The sequence below is a fragment of the Cupressus sempervirens genome, chromosome 9 (genome assembly GCF_028749045.1).
Source record: "Cupressus sempervirens isolate cs-2001-9-10 chromosome 9, ASM2874904v1, whole genome shotgun sequence".
In the NCBI taxonomy this organism is placed as follows: Eukaryota; Viridiplantae; Streptophyta; class Pinopsida; order Cupressales; family Cupressaceae; genus Cupressus; species Cupressus sempervirens.
The window spans coordinates 486,444,550-486,468,620 of record NC_143126.1 but is presented as its reverse complement, the minus strand read 5'-3'; positions in this window follow the sequence as shown (position 1 = coordinate 486,468,620).

Below are 24,071 nucleotides of genomic sequence, written 5' to 3'. Positions count from 1 at the left end.
ACTTAGGGGCTACAAGGTGTTTAAGAGAGTATTTAGGATAATAAAGTGGGATTAACTAGTGGGTAGCCTTAGAAGGATGAGAGTGATGGGTGGTAGGCTAGGCTTTAGATGGGATTAGGATTAAATAAAATAGGATTTAATTTAATCATAGGATTATAGAATTTAATAAAATGGAGGGAAATTAAATAAATTGGAATTTCTTTAAAAGGGAATTTATGGAGCACTATGCATTAAATAAATTTAACACATTAGGAGGAAGTGTTCAAATTAAATTTAAATACATTGCAGAAGTGAACCTATTTAATTAAATAAGTAGAAGAATATGAAAAATATAATTAATTAGTAAATAATCAATTATAGTGTTAAGGGAAATATTCATAACTTCATATAGGGTATTGAGACAATTTTAAGCATCTACAGTGTATTCATGTTTGGGTCTAGAAGCCCAAGATATTTTTTTAAGATTTTTTCTAGATGTTATAGTGTCTATAATAGCCTTCTCAGTGGCTTTGGTTTTGTGTATATTGTCTGTGATATTGAAAGTTGGCTTAGGAGGCTTGGGAGTGATATTGTCCAATACTACATCATGTACCACATCTCCTTTTTTGTTAATGTACTTGGTCTTGTCTTTGCTAGAGTTGGACCCATGTTTGTTGTCTTTTTGGAGGACTAACTCACCCTTCTTAATCATGAATCATTCTATGTGAATACCCTATATGATCATATCTTCAAAGTTCTGTGGCCCTTGTTTATATCCAAAATTAGGTAAGAGGTTCTCCTTGAATATGTCAAGTTTCTCATTTTTAGGTGTCTTGTGTGAATACTTGGTGTATAGTTTTCTTCACCTATGGACAAATATCAAGAAAGGTTCTCCAACTCTCTATTTGAGGTTACAAATATCTCTTATGCTAATCAAATATTGGATGTTGTGTGAGTATTATTGTATAAAAATGTTGGCAATCTCGTCAAAAGTTTTAATCTTAGTGGGTAGTCATGAAAATCATTCCATAACTTGGCCACCTAGACTATGTGGGAACAAGCACATGAGATATGTTTGGTCATGTATGAACTCCATGGATAGGGAACCAACTCCATTAACAGATCTTGAGGATCAGAGGTAACCATGTAATTTCCATATTTAGGTAGTTCAAATCCTCTAGGAAAAGGAGGCATATATAGGTCCTTGTCAAAAGGAAATGGACAAATAGCATCTAGTTTGTATTTTTTAGAGAGATTATCCTTTTCTTTCATCATTTGTGCCAATTTCTCTTACATGGCTTGGAGTTTTTTTTCCACTTTACAAGTTTTAGATTCTTCCTCTTTGATGACAATAGTTTTAACGTTGTAGTCTAGGGATAGCTTAGTTCCTTCTTGAGATATTTTGAGAAAATATTTCTCTTTCTCTTTATTAAGTAAGATTTCCATCATCTTTTGGAAACTTTTGTCTTTGTGACAGTTTTCTCTATCTTCTAGGGGTATTTCATTAGTATCCCCATATGCATTTTTGTAGGTTTAGTGACCTTCAAACTTTTTATTTCTTTAACATTCATCTCTATTTTCTTCTCTACTAATTTCACCAATTCCTTGGTCTTCATCTGTCACTCTATCGGTATGTAATTTTTTAGTTTATAGAGGTCTAGACTATATAGGTGTCTTGTATAGAGGTTAATTGTTATTACTTTTAAATTTAGGTGTCATGTTTGTGTTGTCAAAAATAGGTTTAGGAGATGACCTTAAAGTGTTTGGATATTTTTGAAACAATGGATTCTTATCTTGATTCAATTTTATGGAAAAGACTCATCTGACGTAAGGTTGACCAATAGGGGACAAAGATTGATATGATCCTTCCTTAGATATATAAAGTGAAGGGGATCCTAAAGATCCTCCATTGCACTTAGATTGTGTATAGAATTAGAAATGAACTCTAACATGATACCTACCTCTACCTCTTCTAGGTCGATGGGAATGAAACACATTTCCACTCCTAGTTGAAATAGTCATAGAAAATAATGACTAACAAGGTTTAAAAAGGACCATACATAGAACTACATCTCAAATTAGGTAATTGATAGAAAGAGTGATGTATACTAGGGTATGAGTAGTCAGAGAAGTGGCTAGAACAATCAAGAGATTGACTATCATGATGACAAGGTATGACAACATAGCAGAACAAGTGGGACAGCAAAGTGTTGAGACTAGTTCATACATGGGGCACAAGTGTTTAAATGAGTAATTTTTTCTACATTTCAAATTGTTGCAAATAGAGAAGTGTATAAGTGTTCCTAAATAGAGACAAAATTAGATAGAGTTTTGATAGTAAAATGGAGAATAACTCACTATTTTGAATAATTTCTAATAGGCTTGCATGAGGAAATGCTCACTGACACTAGTTTGTTACATAAGTCATGCAATTAAATTCTATTACAGGTGAGATGATGCCTTTTGAGGTGATAAAATGGACCTAACAAGAAATTTTTACAAGATTTTGATAGTATTTGGGTAGAGTCTTGCACAAGAATACAAGTAGTCCCAAGTGAAAAAGAACATATGATGGTGCGAGTAAATGGAACAACAAGTCCCAAAATCTTGACTCATGTGAGATTACATTGGAGTAAATGCGAGTAAGCGGCAAGATTGACCAATTTTGACCTATTTTGAGAATTTTGACCAGTTTTGACAGTAAAGCTACACAATCTTGTCAGAGAATATAAGATTTCCTAGGCAAGAAAGTACATAGAGAAACATGATTAAGTACAACAAAAGGACCCTAAGATCCTAGCTCACATGAGATTTTATAGAAAATTGGGTGAGTAACTAATAGGTTTCTTAGTTTTAACCAATTTTGATGAAGAAATTAGGGCTCTCTTGATTTTGTGTTCTTTTCCTAAAATATGGAATGGATTGGTAATGGAAATGAGTAATTATATTTCTAGATCTAATACCCTAAAATATGATGATGTGATTGGTTTTATTCTGAGTGAGGAAACTTGTAGGAAAACTTCAAGTGGATCTACATCAGGAAGTTCTTTGAATGCACAAAGAAGAGGTTGAACAATTGAGAGAGGAAATAATTCTAGAAATCATGGGAAATCAAGAGGAAATTCAAAGGGAAAGAGGTCTCAATCTAGAGGACCAAGAGATTGTTGGCATTTTGGAAAACTAGGGCATAAGAAGAAAGATTGTTGGACTTGAAAAAATAAAGAAGGAGATAAATTAGAAGGGAACAAGGAGGAAAATATGGTAAGTAACAAATCCAAAGAGGATGCTTTTTCTTTTTTATTTAGAAAGTGTTGATGATTCATGGGTTCTAGATTTTGGTGCTTCATTTTATGCTACACCCAATTGAGGGTTATTATATTGATTATGTCCAAGGGGATTTTGGGCTTAGTTTATTTGGGGGATAATGTGATGTAGGGGCACCTAGGTGGTCTCAATGAAGACCTAGGGCTCCCAGGTTATTTTTTTCTTGTAGTGGTGCTAGCCGCACCACTAGGATAATAATAGGGCTAACTTAGTCCTAAATTGAGGTATGGTAAGTTTAAAAAGCTTTATGAGGCCTTAGGTCAAATAGGGAATTTTTGTGTTTTGGAGGGTAGAATGGCCAAATAAGTGATATAAGGTCCTTTTTAAGTGTATTAAGTCAATTTAAGGCTTTTGGTGAAGTTTGGTAGCCTTTGGAACAAGTTTGGGGGCCAAACTCTAAAAGCTATAAAAGTTGCTCAAAATTGTCAATGTTATCATTAACAACTTTTGTTGCATTCGAGAAACTTTGTAGATGAAGCTTGGTAACTATCTGAAAGAGTTAGGATTGGACTTTGGATTTTTATTTAAGGCCATCCTTGACCTATTGAAGGGGTTGGAAGTTTTAGTCATTTTGATGTGTACAGACTAAATAGCAATGATACAGTTACTATTTATGTCTTGAGTATTTCAACACTTTCATGGATTGAATTTAGGGTTTTCATGGTTAGAAGTATCAGAGGAGTTAATTTTAAGATCATTTAGATTAGTATTTTATGATTTTGTAAGTTTTTTGGGTTAATATAATTATTTTCTTCTTGCACGTTTGTTGTTTTGAATCAAATAAATAAGAAAAATGGAGTCATAGCTCCTCTAACCACTATGAACTTGCATTAGTCTTTGGAATTAGGAAGATGAATCCTTGTACATATTTTATAGTGAAGGAGGGGTCTTGGGAAGAAAGGGAAGTATTTTTGTGGTGATGCCCTATGCGAGCCAGAGATGCATGGCTAGACATCATAGTAAAGTGTAGTAGTGTTAAGATGCATTGAATGCTTGGATTGCTTCAATAAAATCCTAGATATTGTTAGAGGAATGAGTGGTGGAATCCCAACTACAAGGGGAGGCATTGGTGAAGTTAAATGGAGGGCAAAACTCATTTCTTGTTAGACAGGTTCAACATCTTATAAACCCTAATTTTTAGGCATGGAAGTAGGTCATACTATACAGATGTCTTGGAAGCTAAGACCTTAAGAATATTTTAGTCCTTTGAAAAATATGTCTAAATCCATGATTGGTTTACCCCCTTATTCAATAATTTTTCCAATTATTCCATTTTTTCATCAAATGGAGGGTTAATTGCTTATAGCCCTGTTGCAAGCAATTTTGTACAATTTTATGTGTTTCTTCGAACTCAATTAGGGTTTCAATACCAATTATTGTAGAAAGTTTTAGAAAGGATCCTAGTTCCTTATAAGATTCTCATACCTTCATTTGGGTTGTTAGTTATGAAGTTGGGGCTGATTGTGGAGCTAGTGAAAAGGAAGCAGTAAGGCCAAGCAAGCCTAGGAAGTGGTAAAAGAGTGATTATTCTACCTAGTTGGTATGCACTAGTTCAAAGGACTAGGACCTCATAGATAGGATCCTAAGAATTGTAGGGTAACTAGCAACCTTATTAGTTCAAGAGTAAAACCTAAGGAGACCCTAGGAGAAACAAGGGTAGGAGAAAGATTAGTGTTACATCATAATGAATCATGTTAGATTGTTGGAAAGAGAAAAGTTAAGATTAAGTTACAAAATGGAAATCATTGGCTACTAAATGAGGTAAGACATATTCCAAGGCCAAGTAGGAGTTTAGTTTCACCAGGGAAACTCAGTGATGAGGATTTTGTAATTACTTTTAATGATAAAAATTGGAAGGTTTCAAAAGGTTCTCTTATAGTAGCAAAAGGTGTGAAAGTACTGTATATATTTGTACAGGTAAAACTATTTCTTCTACTTTGATTATTTCAGAGAAAAATGAATGTTTAGGAATGGTTGCTCTAGTTGAGTAGGGAGAACAAATGATTGCTTTAGATTCTGATAGAGCGCTATGGCACAACCGAATTGGGCACATGGGTGAGAAAGGTATAAAATTACTTCATTCAAAGAAAGTTTTACCAAGTCTAAAATGTGTCAATATGGATTTTTTTTAAAGTTGTGTGTATGAAAAACAAAAGAGATTGAGTTTTGTAAAGAGTGGGAAGGAAAAGAAAAGAGAGATTAGAGCTTGTCCATATAAATGTATGGGGACCATCTTAGGTATCTTCCCTTGGTGGTTCTCATTATTATGTTACATTTATTGATGATGCAACTATAAAATTATTTTTTTTATTTCCTCAGAAAAAAATTTGATGTATTTCTAACTTTTAAGAAATGAAAATGCTTGGTTGAAAATGAGACTGGTAAAAAGATAAAATGTCTCAGAATTGATAATGGTAATGAGTATTATAGTCATAAATTTGAAGATTATTTCTCGACCAATGTTATTTAGGAACATAAAATTGTTCCAAGGACTCCACAAGAAAATGGAGTAGTTGAATGCATGAACATGACTATAATGGAGTGTGCAAGGAGCATGAGGTTGCATGTAGGGCTACCCTTAAACATGTGGGAAGAGGTTATCAATACTATTGTATATTTTATTAATAGAGGTCCCTCTACTCCTTTGGGTTGTGGGATTCCATAGGAAGCATGAACTGGTAAGAAGGTGTGTTATTATTTTCTCAAAACCTTTAGTTGTGAAACATTTGTTCATATAGATTCTAAAAATAGAACCAAGTTGGAAGACAAGTCAAAGAAATATATATTTGTTGGATATGGCATTGATGAATTTGGTTATAGGCTTTTGGATTTTAAAAATTATAAAATTATTAGAAGTACGGATTTCATATTCAATGAGATAGTGTTGTACAAAGATCTGTTGCAGTAGCATGAGAAGAATGAAGATGATTATGTAGTGCTAGATGATACTCCAAAAGATGATGTTCTAGTAATTCCTCATGATATACAACAACCACAACACCAAATACCACACACCCCAGTGAATGTTAGATGGTCAACAAGGCTAAGTAGACCTCCATAAATATTTTCTCCCTCCTTGTACTCTATTTTACTAATAGATGCTGGTGAACCTAAATGTTATGATGAAGTTGTATAGGTGGATACTAAGATCTAGTGAGAGTCTACAATGACAAACAAAATGGACTCCTTTCTAAAAACTAAGACTTTGGATTTATGCAAGTTTCCTATAGGTAAATAGGATTTATAGAATAAATGGGTTTACAAGTTGAAAGAAGAGGATGGTGGTAAGAAAAGACTTAAAGCTAGGTTTGTGGTAAAAGGATTTGCACAAAAAAAGGGCATTGATTTTGATGAGATATTCTCTCTTGTTGTAAAAATTACTTCTATTCACATTGTTTTAAGTATTGTGGCTACTAAAAATTTGTATTTAAAGTATCTTGATGTTAAAATAGTCTTTCTTTATGGTGATTTGGATGAAGAGATATATATGGCACAGCCATAAGGTTTTAAGGTCAAAGGTAAGGAGAACTTTGTGTGTGGATTAAAGAAAATTTTATATGCCTTGAAGCAAGCATCTCAATAATGATATCTAAAATTTGACATTTTATGCATGAGCATGGATACAATAGGTGTCATTCATATCATTGTGTTTATTTTAAGAGGTTGGATGATGATAGCTACATTATTTTATGTTTATATGTTGATGATATTCTTGTAGCTAGGTCTAACATGGATCACATTAAGGGGTTGAAATGCCAATTAGCACATTCATTTGCTATGAATGATTTGGGGGCAGAAAAACAAATCCTTGGTATGAATATTTGTAGAGATAGGAAGAATAGGAAATTAACATTATCTGAGGTTGATTATATTGCAAAGGTGTTGCAACATTTCTCTATGGAGAATGCTAAAGTTGTTAGCACACCTTTACCTAGTCATTTGAAGTTGAATAAGGAGATGTGCCCAAAGACACAAGAAGATGAGGATAAGATGCCCAAGGAACCCTATGCTTCAATTATAGGAAGTTTGATGTATGCTATGATTATGTACTAGGCCAGATATTGCAGATGTAGTGGGAGTCATTAGCATGTATATGAGTCATCTAGGGCTTGAGCCTTGGAATGTGGTTAAATGGATTCTCAAATACTTGAGAGTCACATCTAATAAGTTTTTACATTTTGGAGGCTCTACTACTGATTTATAGGGCTATGTTGACTTTGATTGGTAGGGGATATTGGTACTAGGTAAAGTTTTATAGGTTATGTATTTATTGTTGGTGAGGTAGTAGTTAGTTAGGTTTCTAGGTTACAGAAGGTGAACACTTTATCTACTATAGAGGCAAAGTGTTTTGCTGCTATAGAGGCATCCAAGGAGATGATATGCCTATAGTTATTCATGGAAGAATTGAGACACCCATAGATGGATAATTATTTATTTATAGATAGCCAAAGTGGCATTCATCTTGCAAAGAATTCTTCTCTACATTCAAAGACAAAATACATACAATTGTGGTACCATTCAATTGTTTAGTTTTAGATGATGGATAGTTAAAGTTAGATAAGATACATATAGATGATAATCTAGTTGGTATTTCTACAAGGTAGTGGTAAGGGAGAAGTTGAACTCCTCTTCAGCTTCAGTTATTCTTCTAGACTAAACAAAATAAAAAAGTGATAGTATCTAAAATAGTTTAATCTAGTGGGAGCCACATGGAGTAGAAACATACCTATAGGATAGGTCTCCAAGTGGGATATTCTTATCTAGTGTGGAGCTTGATCAATTCCAAAGTGGGAGATTGTTAGTGCATGGTGACTAATCAAGGAAGTATTATACATACTCCATGATTTTTTGGGGGCTATTTTATTAGCATTTTATGGTCGACATGTTGTAAATAATTTTAACCCTCAAGTAGAAAAATACTTGTATAAAAGGGTTTAGAGTTAGGGATTTTCATATGGTGTGATGTGAAAATTGCTTCTTGTGGTGGTATTGAGGTTTAAGGGATTACAAATCATAATCAGGTTGTAATCACTAGATCGTAATAATATTGGACTTGTTATTTGGTGGACATAGCCCAAGAATTGGGTGAACCATGTTAATCTTGGTGTATTTTGTTCTCTACTATGTGATTTATTATTTTTTGATATTGTTTATATTTGCAAGTAATTTTTATTTACGTTCATGGTTTAACCTAACAAGATAGTGTAGACACAAGCAATAGTCATAAACAATCCAAATGAGGATAAAGAAAATCAGAAGGATAGGGGAGTGTTGACCTATGTTTTGAACACTTTGAATAATTTTTTACTCAAAAAAAGATACATTTTATTCCTATAATAGAAAATGGTAGAGGAAGAAAAGCCATTGTCTCATATCCTATGTGCATTTTTTCACCTCACACAATTGTGTCACCCCAGTAGAGGGCACCTATGTTTTTTGGTGTATTCCAAGGACTCAATAGAATATATGTTCAAAGGTTACCCTTGAGGTATGGGCTAGTGTCATAGACTCAACATCCCAGTACATGCCTATGGTGAGGATCTACAGCAAAGATTCTTCCCTCTCATTGCACAAAGATTATGCCCCCTTTTGAAGGTGAACCAGATAATAACTAACTACAAAGTGTTTAATAACCTTTTGATCACATGAACTCCTAGTGGCCTCACAAGAAAAATTAAGGCCTCTCAACCACTCTGACATATGAAAGTGTACACACTTGGAAAGAAAGACTAGGAGAGGCACCACTTAGTACAACAAATATAACCTCCTCAAGATATGTGATATCCAAAATAAAGAGGAAAAAATTAGCATGTCTTTAGAGTGTTTAACTCTACAAAGTTTCTTTATTATAGTGAGTGGGACTCATTGGTGAGAGGTGTGTACTCTATTACATCATTCTTACAAGTTGGATCACTCTGGCAGGCCCGCTAAAGGTTGATTCAGACTTGATTTGAATTCAAGGGTCCTAGTTTTTCATTTTCCCAAAAGGTAAAAGCACATACTCCTCTACCTCTTTACCTCACCCAAACATACCAAACAGATTCATCACTAAGTTATGTTATAAATTCCAACTTGTTTAGAAGCTTGTGGGTTTCTAATTTTCTCAAAGGGAAAAGAGAATAATCCCCTCACTAAAAGATTCATTTAGGAGAACCACTACCTTCCTTTCCTTAAGAGGGTGCCATCATCCAAAGGGGTTTAGGTTTCTGATTTACTCTTGGGCATCGATTCCAATTAGTAAAGAGAATAATCTCCTATCCCTTTGTCTATAGCCCTAGAGAATTTCACAAGGCCTAACTAAACTATGTGAATAAAGCATGTAAAGAAGATAGAATTTTTTTTTGTGGGTTTTAAATTTCTTCAACAAGATACCTTTGACAAGTATCCTACAATCAAACTGTTAGCAAGTTTGTATATTTTTTTCAAGGTGTCTTCGGCATGCACCTCAAAAACCACTATTATGTTATTTGAAAGATCACAAAAAAGCTTCAAAAAATAGACATCAACAAGAAACAATAAGAACTGAATGAAAGATAAAAATATTTTGAATATGTTGATGAAAATCCTCACACAAGCCTTTGCATAATGGGGCAGAAGATTTTTCTTTGTTCCACATGAGAGATTGCTCTCTCAGGTGAGCATATGCATTTATTTGCACAAGCCAGTACATAGATTATACTAGCACACAAAATCCTCACTTGAGGAAAGGACTTTAAAGGCAAGATTCTTCTACAATGTATGAAAACTGGAAAGTAGAATGATGAAACTTAGAGTAAATGAGACCAGACAATTAATTTTCCTACCCTATTATGGGCACCAAATATGTTAGTGCTAAATGTGGGCCACTAATTCAAAAACACACTTCAAAATTGTCATTATTTGTGAATTCAGCCAAGAATGAACATGAGATTGTTCATCTTGAATGTCTAAACAAGGTGACTTGTTGTCTTCCATCTACATGGGGTTTGAATGTGCTCTCAAAATTGATAGTTTAGTAACCATAGACCAATCTAAGAAAAAAGGATTTAATGCATGTCATCCAAGATTAAGCTAAGAAATTAAATATGATTAAGCTTTATGAATGCATATTTAAGCTATGAAAGTAAAGAATAATTGATCTAGATGTATGCAATATAATCTAAATGAGTGTAATCTAAGAACAAAGTGCAATAGAAAGCTTCTTGAATGCAAGGAAGTTGAGTTCTCAAATTGATAGTGTTTTGATACTCATCAACTGCATCCCCCTAAAATGACAGGTAAAAAGGTTCATTTTATAGAATCACATAATCAATCAATAGTCAAGATCAAACCACATTAATGGTTTAGATTAGAGGATAGTTGAGTTTAGCTAGAAAGTTTCCATGATTAGAGGAGTTAACTGATTGTTTTTAGAGTGAATGAAGTAGTTAACTAATTAGTTTCTCTTTTAGATTCCTATAAACTTGATGTTTCCTTTTCTGAACTAAAGAGAGGATTTTGGAGAAGATATTTTGACTTATTTAAATTAAATATGACCTCATAATTGCATTTCCTCAATTATTTGAATAATTAAATTCAATAATTCAGATGAGGGTATTTAATTAAATCAAATATATTTTATTCCTTTTGTCATGTGTATTAGCTAAAGGGGTGAATTTATTTAATAAAGTGCTAGAACTCATAATTAAATTGATTCAATTAGAAGGTTTATTTAGCCAATTTAAGTCAATGTTTAGGAATGAAATAAGATATGTGAATATTGCAAATTTAGGATTTTCTATGCAATTACACACTCAGATCAAGTAGAGACAAATGGTTAAAAATTGTTGACAATTTGTAGAGAACTTCCCTTGGGATTCATGACAAGGGCTTAAGCACCTCATGTGTACTATAAGTTGAGTGGTTGTATTGAGCATTGACAGATCAATATTTTTATGCAATGGTAACCCCACTCTAACAAGTGGTATCAGAGCTTGGTCACAGGTTTGAATCCTTAGACCCTCAAGTAATACTGAGGGGGAGATTGTTGGCAACTTATTCTACACTTCCCTCAGGATTCATGACAAGGGCTTAACCACCTCCTATGTACTATAAGTTGAGTGGTTGTATCGTGTATTGACAAATTGTTCTTTTGGTGCAATGACAATCCCACTCTAACAATAAATGCCTAGTAAAATATGACTTTTTTGATCAAGAAATATGCCTTATGATCAAAATGGCAAGGTTCCAATTTTGGGGTATTACATTTCCCCCCTTTGAATTGATGTGCGAGTAGAGCATTAATTCAAAGAGTAGTCAAAAGTCTAAAGAATAGAAGAACTAAGATTGGTTTCAAGATTGATGACACAAAGACCAATTGATGATTTTTTAGGGTTATCTCCAAAAGTAAGCTTAACCCTTTAGAGTCTAGATAGAATACCTAGATACTAGTCTAAAAGAATAATTATTGTCATGATTCATATGATTGTCCCTAGAAGTAGGTTCAATCCTCAAAGTCTAGGTTAGAATTGTTAGAGTAAAATGTTAGTTTGATTTCATTTATTTAATTACCTTTACTCTCTTCTTAAGATTTCCCTTTATGTACTTTCATTTTCATTTAATAATTAATTAGTAATTATTAAATGTCATTTACCTCTTAGGGTTTTTATTTTAGCTTTTCAATCTCCTTCATTAGGATTAATGGGTTGTAATTTCATTCATTCTATTTTGCACAAGTAAATACAATCTTCTTGTCTATTGAGAAAACCCTTCTCTCTGTCTATGTTTCTAACTTCTTTGTAACAGGCTATTTGCATGCAGGATATCTAGGGATTTATGAATTTTTTTATCATCAAATTCTACATGATATTAGAGCCTTGTCTATGGCTACCTAGTCTTTTTTGAAGAAAAAGAAGAACGAAGTTTGATGGAATAGATCTAGCATTTTTTGGGTATTTTCTACAAAAATAGGAGGGTCTTTGACTTTTTGAGCACTTTGAGGCCAACCAGACCTCACATTTGGATTCAAAAGGTGTTAAAAGCCCCCATTTTCATATAAAATATATCTATTTTGGCCAACATTTCAATATGAGGAAAAAAAAAAATTCCTACCTAGGTCATAAGGCTCTTGGAATGTGAAACAAAGTTTTTTTTGGTGAAAATTGCATAAAAACAAAAAAATATCAAAAATTTGCATTTTAAAAAAAATGCAATGTGTTATAAAAATTGCATCACCAAGTGGCCACCACCACACCACCCAAGATCCACCCTTTGGTTGTTACATCACCATAGTACCCCTCTCTAGCCACCTCATCTGCACACCACTGCAAAGCCACTCCTATGCCACCACACCCACTACTGCCACTAGCTCTACATTGCCCATGCTCTACTCAGCCTTCACTATTATCCTGTTGTCATATGGGGGTTTGGAGGCCTAATTTTTAAGCCCTCGTTCATTTGTTTTAAGGGTTTCTAAAAATTTCATTTTTCTCTAGAGGTGTTGTCATATTTTTGGCTCTAACTTGAGCATTCGGGGGTCTTTTTTTATCCAAAAGAAGCACCAAATTTTAATTCAGAGATCGAGACAATAGTATAGGTATTTTTGGGATTTTTTCTAGTTACGTACCTATTTTTGCACTTGAATTTCGATGATATCTTCACTCTTCTAGGAGGCATAACTTGTTCATTATAGCTCCATTTTTTTATCTAAAAAAAGAGTTGAAAATCTCTTCTAAAGACCTATCCAGATTCTCTACTATTTTCATCAATAGGTCTCAAAGGTACATGTGATTCTCAAATTGAATCTTTTTTCTCTCTTCTTTCTTATGCATACCTTCTAGCAATTGGGGTTTGGTTTTTTGTATTGTGGGGGGTGTTTTGTATTAGTGTTTCTATTATTTACATTAGTAAACTATAATGTTTTCAAAAATAATCCAACTACTTTGTAAAACAATGGTTGAGACCTCTTCTTGTCTAGAACTTCTGACCCCTCATAACTATCACACATGGAAGACCTTGATGACATAGCTTCTCTAGTCAAAAGGGTTGTGACCTTTTTAAGATATAGTGCAACTAGTATTTCAAAGTTAATATCAGACTTTGTAGCACAGGAACAAGATAGAAGAGGAAATGGGGTCAATTTCTTTACAAGTATCTAACAGTGCACAATTTCATCTTAATGGGTGCAATACCCCTCTAGATATGTGGATCAAGCTTGATAGCTTGTTTGGTATAGTGAATGAGTTCAAGGCACTTAGATCAAGGTAGAACTTACCTCCCTTGTACCTAGATTATTTTCCATATATTAAGGACTTCTTGATGAAGTTCAAATAATTTAGATCTTTATTGTAGGGTTGTGGGAAAACCATGACTAACATTGAGTGCATCTACCTGATTCTTTCTAAGCTTTGTGGAAACTTTCATATTTTTTCTTCTACCTTCTATTCCACCAAAGATGCTTTGGATAATAGATTTACCATGCCATCCTTTGAGGTTTTTTGTGATTGTTTAACTCAAGAGAAAGCTAAGCTCTCTCTAGTTGGATTCTCTTGCAAGCTCATAGACTTATGCATTGATAGCTTGGCCATCTTTTGGGATGAAGGAGAAGACACAAAAATCACATTCTATAGAGTCTCAAATTTATTCTAGGCCTCACAGTTCATCAGGGCCACCTCCTCCTAAGGGGGGTAAAGAAAAATCCATAAAGATCAAAGTGTGCTTATTGTAATAAGCATAATCATGATGAGTCACATTGGTATGAGAAGAAGTTAGATTGATATACCAAATAGGTTCCAAATTTGACACCTTTCCTTCAGAAGAGAAACATTGATATTCCTTCTACTTCTCACAGATCTTCTTCATCATCATCATTTCATTTAGATGGTAAAGATATAGGAAAGGGTCATGAATTATGTGTAATTGCTACTATACCCTCTTCTAGGTGGTTACTAGATACCAATGCTTCACACCATATGGCATCCTCTCATGATTTATTCTCTTCTTTTGAGGATTCTCCTACTCCACACTTTTTGATGGGGAACAATACTATTATGATTTTATGTGGGAAAAGGTTCTATTGGTGTTGATGATGGCACATTTAATGATGTACTTTGTGTTCCATCTTTTTCCTCTAATCTTCTCTCTATTTATCATATTACACACAGTGGGATAGGAAAGATAGTGGAGTTTGCATAATATTTAGTGCACATCAGAGATAGTGATATAGGAAATATTATTTCTATAGGGACTATTGATCATTCTTCCCATGTATACTTGTTCTCTCATTTTGGTCCACCATCTCCACTATCAAAGACTTGCTCTCCTTTTTCACGAGAGACTAGTGAGTTGAAGTTAGGTCACTTGAACTTATGTGGTGCTCCTAAGACTAGTGTTGTGACTTATACACATTCACCTCCTATTTAGATTCCACCCACTGCATAGGATTACTCTTCAGCATTTTCTACCATAGTAGCTCCAGTCATCAATCCACCTATTATAGTTGTTGAGGCTATATTAGAGGACACACATCTTTTCTCAGATATCATATTCAACACACATATTATCCAACCTCCATTAGAGATTCCATTTTAGGATTCTCATGCATTCTCTTTTGAGCATTAGCTAAGACTTTTGGATTCACCTTACATTTAGGGATCTTATCCTTTTTGTTCACTACCTTTTTTTCTTTCAAATTGGAGCCACATTAGTATATTCATCGACATAAGAGTTTTGCCATTTTGGGGGGTGCTATGGAGTCTTTAGCTTCTATCATAGGGATTTTTATTGTACTTATGGTCTTGAGAGAGTCTTTTGATATATTTCATTTGTGCCTCTTTTTCTATCTCTTTTTGGAGTAGGGTTTTTCCCTCTAGTTTTTCTTTATTTCTCTATTTCATAGAGATTGGTTGTGATTGGGTAGCTCATTAGGCCTTGTTGCTAGGACCCAAGTTTGCTTTTAGCATTGTATTGTAGTTTCCTTACTTTTTCTACATTGTTTGTAGTTGCATTTTTTCTCATCTTAATGGGGGTGTTAGAGTAAAGCATTAATTTAATTTAATTTATCAAATTACCTTTACTTCCTTCTTAAGATTCCCCTTTATGCACTTACATTTCCATTTAATAATTAATTAATAATTATTAAATGAAATTTTCTCTTAGGGTTTCCCTTTTAAGTTTTTGATCTCCTTCATAAGGATTGATCAGTTATAAATTCATTCAATCTATTTTTTCATAAGTAAATACAATCTTCTTGTTTATTGAGTAAACCCTTCTCTCTTTTCCTTTCTTACTTCCTTGTAACAAGTTATTTGCATGCATGATATATATAGGGATCTGTGAATTTTCATCCTCAATTTCTACAAGAATGTCGTGATAAATGTCCATCAAAAAGATGAAAATATCAATCACAATTCATAGGATTCTCCTTAGAATGAATTATAATCCTCAAGAATCTAGATAGAACATCCAGATATTATCCATTGAAAGGTGACTGAAAGAAACCTTGGGATTATCTCTAGAACAAAACTTTATCCTCTAGAGTCTAGATAGAAAATTTGAATAATGGTCCATAAAAGAGATAACAAGACCTATCATGAGTCATAGTATTATCCCTAGAATTAGGCTTAACCCATAAGATTCTAGGTAGAACACCCAGATACCTATCCATCGAGCTATGGTAAGGATTGTTGTAAGTTTGATCAATCGATCAATAGATGAGATAGATAGTATATGATTTCAAATAGAGGGAACAAAGATTCCCCTAGTGATGAGATTTCCCTAGCAATGATGATATTAAGTTTATATCACATTTGAAGCAAGATTTAATTGATGCAATGATGTTATCATACTACCCCCTTAGGAACAAACTTGAAAGATAACACATTAAAATAGTGATGTAAAGTAGTAGATTTGAACATACTAATGTGATTAGATATTCAAAAGAATGAAGAACATATCTAAAGAGCATGTAGAATATTTTGAGTCAATTCAAAGAGATTTTGAGGTTTGTTTGACCAAGTTTGACAAAAGTTGACTTTTGATGAAAAAGTTAAAAAATTAAGAAAATGATGAAATCATGAGATTCTAAGATGAATATTGAGTCAAAAAGATGGATTTCACAAGCACTTGATTGTGTCAGACCAAAAAAATTTGAATGTGATTTTCATATGTTCAAGAGTGTCAAATTTTGACTTTAATCCCAAAAATAAATTTGGAGTGGTCAAATTAGCCAAGGGGTTGATTTTCATGCCAATTAGACCACTTTGAAAAATTAGGTCATATCCTATATAAGACCCCAAGAGGTCATTTTCAAATTATTTGCACAATTTTTCTTTTGTAGAGAGGAGCTTTGAGCATCATTGTGGTCCCTATGCAATCTCACATATTCAAGTCATCCAGTTGTCATAGTCATTTGATAGACTATGGGACACTAGTATGTAATCAATAAACCTCATAATCATTTAAAATTTCATGCATTTCAATAAAAAAAATCTTGTTTTTAGTCATTTCAATTTTTTTCATGTCGAGTCTCCACACAGGAGTTCATTAACTTGCAGAGAGAGTGTAGAAAATGTCATGCCAGAGTATGCTATAAAAGTAGTTTCTCAAGTAGCTATTAGAGGAATTGCACCTTGCAATCACCCATGTGTCACATTGAAAACCCTATTATAGGGTCCATTCTCACATTAGAAGTGGGGAATACTCGCACCACTTTGTTTACTTGTGTCATCGATACCCTTTTCTCACACAAATGTGTGAACATCTGGTACGAGATATTATCTCACACGAGTTTAAGAGTAGTTTATCATTAGAATAGTTGGATTGTTGTATTTTTTTTTGTCCTATTATCATTATGATTCTTTTTAGCATTTTTATAGACAATTTTAGTAGCATTCTGTAGTATTTTGAGATATCATTTTGATTGATTAAGCACAGACTACATTATATTGATTGATTGGTTACAAGTTGACTTTCTAGATGTTTCATTTCAATCACACAACCTAGCCATCAAATGATTGTTGAGATAGTTAGATGCTATTGAGGTAGCTCATTTGGATTCTTTAAGACTATCACATCTCTATGAGGTACCTAATATTCAGGTGAATAATGGTTTATTGGATGCATTGGTGGAGCATTTCTATTTAGAGACAAACACATTCCACCTAACTCTTAGTGAGATGATAATGACCTTAAAATTCATTTATCAAATACTGAGGATCCCCTTCCATGATCCTCATATTGAATACAAAACACAGTTGAGACTTGGGACTCTAGCCAAGATGGATAGGAAAGGGAAAAAGATGATAGCTGATCTTAAGGGAAAATTTGGCAAAGGACCCCTCCAGATAATGAAAGGCAAGGTTGAACATGAGGAATTTGAAGAAGAAGAAGAGGAGGAAGAGTCAAAGAGTAAAGAGCTATTTTTTTTCAAGCCCAAGAAAACTAAGCAGAAGAAGATTGTAATTGTTGATCCTAAGGTGAAAAGGGATCTAAAGAAAAGTGTGAAGAAAATTATTACACCCCTGCACCTAAGCCTAAGAGAAGAATAATTACTATATCTAAAGTAGCACAACCACTAGCTACTAAAACAAAGAAAATTAAAACAAAGAGAAAATAGACCACAAAAGGGACCAAGCAGAGTCCAAAAAAGAGTTTGAGAAGGAAGTTGGTTGTCACACCTAATGAGGAGGAGGATGAAGGAGAGAAAAATAAGTTTGACAATTTGAGAAAGTTCCAATTTGTACCTAGATGACCTCCCATGGAAATTGATTAAGAGTGTGATAACATTAGAAACTTAGTTGGCATAGTAGGATTTAAACATATTAAGTATGATTCTTGGAATAAGGAAGATCAAGAGAAGTTTGATAAGGTTGTGCTAGATATGATGGAAAAATTCAAATATATGCCTATAGAATTAGGCAAAGTTATTCCTCAAGATTTATACAATAAATTAGATGCAAAATGGAAGTGGGCATTATCCACTAAAAAGAAAAAAAGGGAAACCACATTGGCCCAAACAATGTCTAACTTAGGGAAGACACATATGTCTATTTCCCTATGAGATTTTGATAAGAGTTTTTGCAAAAAGTAAGGGCATACAAAATTTTAAGAAATAAAGTAGATGAGGTTGTACAAGAGAAAATTTTGATATGGAAGAAAGCATTTGGATTGTTACTTTGATTGGCAATAGAGGAGAAAGAAAAAGAAATTAGAGATGCTATTGAGCTTGACAGTCAAGAAGACTATGATGAGCCTGAGAGCTTAGAAGAACAAATAAGGAGGATGTTATAGGAGAGTGAACAACAAGATGTTATCACTATTGAGGATATTCCTAATTCCTCACCTCCAAATCAAACTGTCTTAACTAAAGAATATTTGAAGAATACATATACAAACACCTCAGCCACCCCTCTCACATGCACCAATCTAGTTTTACTACAAATTCAAGATTATCCACAAATTAAAAGTGCATCAACTAATAGTTTCCAAGTTACATTTGTTACAGTTGTTGATTTAGATATGAGTGCTCAAAAGTAGGGTAAAGAAATTATTGTACTCAAATATCCACCACCCTCACCTACTCATGTAATTGGAGAGGAATATAAAGAAAAAGGTGAAGTAGATCAATCTACTCAAGATGCCATAAGACCTCATGTTGAGGGAGCTAAGGAGGGTAAACCATCTAAGTCAGTAAAGACCAAGAAGCCTAAGGAGCAAGAGGCTATCCAAGCCTTCATTCAACAATTGAGTGTTGTTTAGTACAAATTGATGCATCCAATATTACACCTATTCAAAAAGTTACACCTACCTAGTAGGGGCACACTTCTACCAAATAGAAAACACCTAGACCAAGTGCTAAAGGGAAACAATTGCAAATCTCATTGCCAAGTGTTAGCACCCTACGGTCTTAAATAATGGAGAAGAATATTGAGTTTCTAGAGACATTAGTGATATGAGATGAGATCATTACACTACCCAAGTTTGACCCTAATAATATGACATTTGAAAAAATGCATATTCTATAAGTATTATTGAGTCATAAGACAAAGCAAGAATAGCTCATAAGGGATTTTAAGAAGAATTAGGTACTACATTATATAAAATATATTGTTGTAGATGCATTTGATATTCATAATATGAATGAGAAATAACCAATTTTGTAATAATTAGTTCATATAGTTGAGAAGTTTAATACTGAGGATATAGAGACTAGTGAGAAAATGATGAGATGGTCTAACAAAAAGTTTGAGCACAAAGTTTTGGAGAAAGTCTCAATAGAAATTGCAATAAAATAGGTTGAGCTTTCAAACCTTGCCAATAATTTGGAAGAAATTTTCCATATTATTTATTCTTTGTATATAGAACTTTTTGATTTTATTTCTTCACCATGGAGAATCAATGATCAATTGATCAATCACAAGCAGATTTGAAGGCTAGTGCCAATTCTTTGAGCAAGAACACCAAGTTCAAGATCTCATTTATTTAACAAATTAACATTTGTTCAAGGAAGATTATTCGAGTTGATGGATAAAGATGGAAACATAAGAACCAAATTGATTTCTATTCAAACCATGTCGATACCTCATATGGAGGTATTGCAGAAGGTACAATCAATTGCAATAGACTTAGTCAAGAGAGATCTACATATCTCTACTACAGATAGTTTAGTAGATCTAGCTGCCCAGCTAGAAATCCATATTCAGGTACTAGAATTAAAAAAACCACAATGGAATCATGGATTAGAGGTGATTTTATTAAATCAGAAAACATTTTTGGATAACTACTAGTTGACCCCTACAAACCCCAAGCCATAATTGTCAAAAAAAAAGGGGAATGTTAATCATGACACAATACAAGGGGAAATCAAAATTAGAATAAGATTTAGATATTACAGCACAAAGGGAATCTTATGTATGAAATTAGATATCATAGATCATAGATCATGGGTATGACAAGACATGTACATATATATAGTAAAGTCAATTCATTTCAGAGACTAAATCATAGTCTAAGGAGAACTGTTATTTTTGTTATTTTGAAATTTTGAATGGATTGCTAAGTCATGAAAAAGTGCTCTTTTCCAAAGATGCAAAAAGGGGAGATTATTGATCTCTAACCCTTTTTTTCTTATTAGTGTCTACCACTTAGTCATTTTCTAGGTAGTGTTGGCTAGTCACCACTATGGCCAAGCCACCTATTGAAGGCTAAGTTATGTGGACTTGTTTATCTTTTCATTACATGTCAAGCAAGCCTAAGGTTTTTGAGCACCCCAATATAGATCGAGTCACATTATATACTGAGTAAAGGATAAGAAAATTTGAGCAATCTAAAGATAGTTCATGTTGAGTGATTCGATAACTGTCAAGCATATAGAAGCTGAGAGATAGCATGAATATCAGTTATGATTGAGTATCAAGATATTCAATTGTCAACTAAACCAATTATGGCATATGTGTTTTTAATGGAACAAAAACTTATGTAAATCATTTTTGCCAACTTCTATGTGATATTTGTGGATTGTAGAGACACCCAAGGAGTTAATTACACATTTTTCAAAGGACATCAATCCCTAGGAAGGAAGAATAACCAATCAAAAAATTATTAGGATTAAATGACAAAAGGGAGATTTTAGGATGATTGATTATGACCTAGAACCTTCTCTTATTATCTATTTAAGAAGTGACCAAGTCCTGAATCATAAGGATGATTGTATATATAAGATCAAGGATGGAGCAAAGAAAGGCTAAGTTTGATAATCAAATAAAGAGATCAAATAGAGCAACCTAGCAATGAAGGGGAGAATAGAGTTTATCAAACTAAGAGATCAATTCAAACAAGGATATAGAATATTTGTAATCTAGTATAAAGTTCTAACTAAAGGATCAAGTACTGAGACATTCCAACCAGTGTATCATAGTAAATCTCTTAAAAAGTAGTTTTAACAGATGTGGTTAAATCTCTTAATAAATTACTTACTTCATTTTGAGTTTTAAATACTTTAATCAAGGTATACTTAATAACCTTATGAATATCCTAATAGGGTTGAGCCCTCATAGGGTAGATCACTAGAAGTGATTAAAATTATAGCCCTAAGAGGCAAACTTTGTTGTTGCAGTAGTGAAGATTTGTGGGTGTCAATATTTGTGTTATGTGTGTTTACATTTACTTTTCATTTTTATGGATGTGATGCACAGTTAGATCTATTTTACATATTATGATTACATTGTATATGATCTAAGATATGAGATGCATTAGGAGTCAATACAGTTAATGTGTTATTTTGTTTCAAGGAGTTAAAAGTTTTATAGATCATGATTCAATTCTCCTCTAAGTATCTTGCTTCCCAATAATACTTCCAACAGTTGGATCCATGGTGGCAATATCTTCATTTTTTGAATGTTTTGTTAGATTCGATGGTCTATTTATTCTACTATGGATTTTTCTATTTTTTCCACTTGGTTGTGAGGTAGGACTTTCTCATTTAATTATTTTGGCTCCATTTTAATTCTTTTTCCAATAGTAAATTTATTAGAGGTTTCATAACTAGTGTTCCCCTCCATTTTGGTATGTTATTTATACCTGGTTGAGCTAGTACAAGCATTTAAGTTTTTTTGTGGGTTTTAGTTTGAATTTTTGAGCCATTATGCTGGTCATTTTTTCATACAAGCTTAGAAATCTATTTTTATTAGATTTTTCGGAGTTTCAAAACTATTTGGATAATGGATTTTATTTTCATTGATTTTTTACAATGATTCTTGGGCAATTTTCACATTTCCTCATTTTTTGTGTTGCACAATTTTTTTTGGTGTTTCTCGGCATTTTTTGGTCATGGATATGCAATGTAGATTAGGTTCCAATCCTATCATAGTTTGACTTTCATCACTGGGATTCATGTAGAATCCATACTCCTAGATTTAGGTTGGTTAAGTCAGTTCATGATGTTTGGTGTTTTACTACCTCATTGGGATTCCTATAGGATCTATACTCTTGGATATAGGTTAGTTCAGTGAGCTTTTTATTCTTTTATCATTGTTTCATTTCTTGCATCCAAACCTTGCATTGGTATTATGTGATTATATTCACTAAGTTGGTTGTGCCCATTCACAAACATGTGCACTTTCATATGATGAGATCTTGTGAGACCCAAACTCCTAGATATAGGCTGGTTGAGGGATTTTTCATTTGGGGGTTGGGTTGAAAACTTGCATTGCCTATGGGAACTCATCATGTAATGAGTATGGGTATGTAGGGTAAACATGTGGATGGGTTCTCTCATGTACCCTAGCCTGAAAGTGGTTGACAAGGTAACATGAAGAGGTTCTAAAAAGTGATAATCAAAATTAATAAATGGTAAATAAACTTAATGATAAGATAAGGAAGCACCTAAACAGCTACATTTAGTATGTGTACGTAAACTTTTAAGATGAGGTTATGTGTTTGAATGGTTAAGATGAGGACATGGTGTCTAGCCTCTTGATTGGAGTTCATATTACAAAAAATATATAGCTTGGGATTTCTAATTTCAAATGACTTCCACTCCACTAGAGTCCCTATATAGTTATCCTATAGTGGTTATGACTAGTGACCTAATGTACTACATTGTTCATGAGCATATAGATGTTGGTATCATATTCTACTGAGAGTGTGTGTTAGTCATGGGTGCTTATCTTATGTGATTGTGGTTGGATCATTATCTCCATCAAAAAAATGAGAGTGGATCTGTGGGTACCACATGGTTAGGAGGCATAGCTACCTATACCACTATTGGGGACTAGTGTACAAAGAATGTCTACTCTTGGTTTGAGGCATGTGCTAGATATTGATTTGGTATCTTGGTGTATATGGAGTATGTTCTCTTTCAATTTATGCTTTACTTGGGATGCATTTGATATCATGATTAGATGATGTTTAGTAGGTTTCTTGATGCATTCCTTTATCATGATGGTGTATCTTGTTGCTTAGATGATGTTTCTTACCACTTCTTTGGATTAGTGATGTTATTGGTAGATTAACATTTTGGATGTACTTATTCTTATGATGTTAATTGATGGTTATTAGTAAGAAATATCTCATGAGACAACTCCAATAATCTTGTTGGTGAATTAAGATTCATGCTTGGGGGTATGGTTAGGATCCTTGAGATCTCATGATGCCATTATGGTAAGGAGAAAAAGAGCATGCTTGCATTGAGTTAGTTATTTCACATGTGTGTTTTTCCTTTTCCATTGTGATATTCCTTATGCTCATTTCATAGATTGATGTTGTATATTAGATGGTTGTATGCTATTTCAATGTGTATTTTAGCTTCATTCAAGTTCTTAGATCTACTTTTATGCTCTCAAGTGATCATTCCTCAAATTATGTGGATTTGGTACTCCTTGGTGTGGAGGTTTCATGCTTTTATGCATTTCTTCTTACTTTGTTGTTGTGATGTTAGTTTTTATTGCATGGGAAGAGTAGTCTCTTGTGCGAGTATGTATTATATCATTTAAGTATAAGTTGGCATGAAAATATTTTCTATGGTATTCACCAAACCCTTGTTGATGCTGGCAAGAATGATTTAAAGCCCTTATTTTTAGGCACCTATATAGGAAGGAGGTGTACGAAGAAGTTTGAGACCTGGGACCAAAAAAATATTTAAGCTCTTCCAAAATGGTATTCAAATTGGTGGTTAGATTTCCATCCTATAAAAGAGAATAAGGATATATCATCCAAAAACCTAATTAGGAAGCCTATTTAGGCTAGTTTGGCCTAGTTTGAAGAAATTGGTAAGAAGACTTTTTGATTTCAAGACCAAGATTATGGATGAGGTA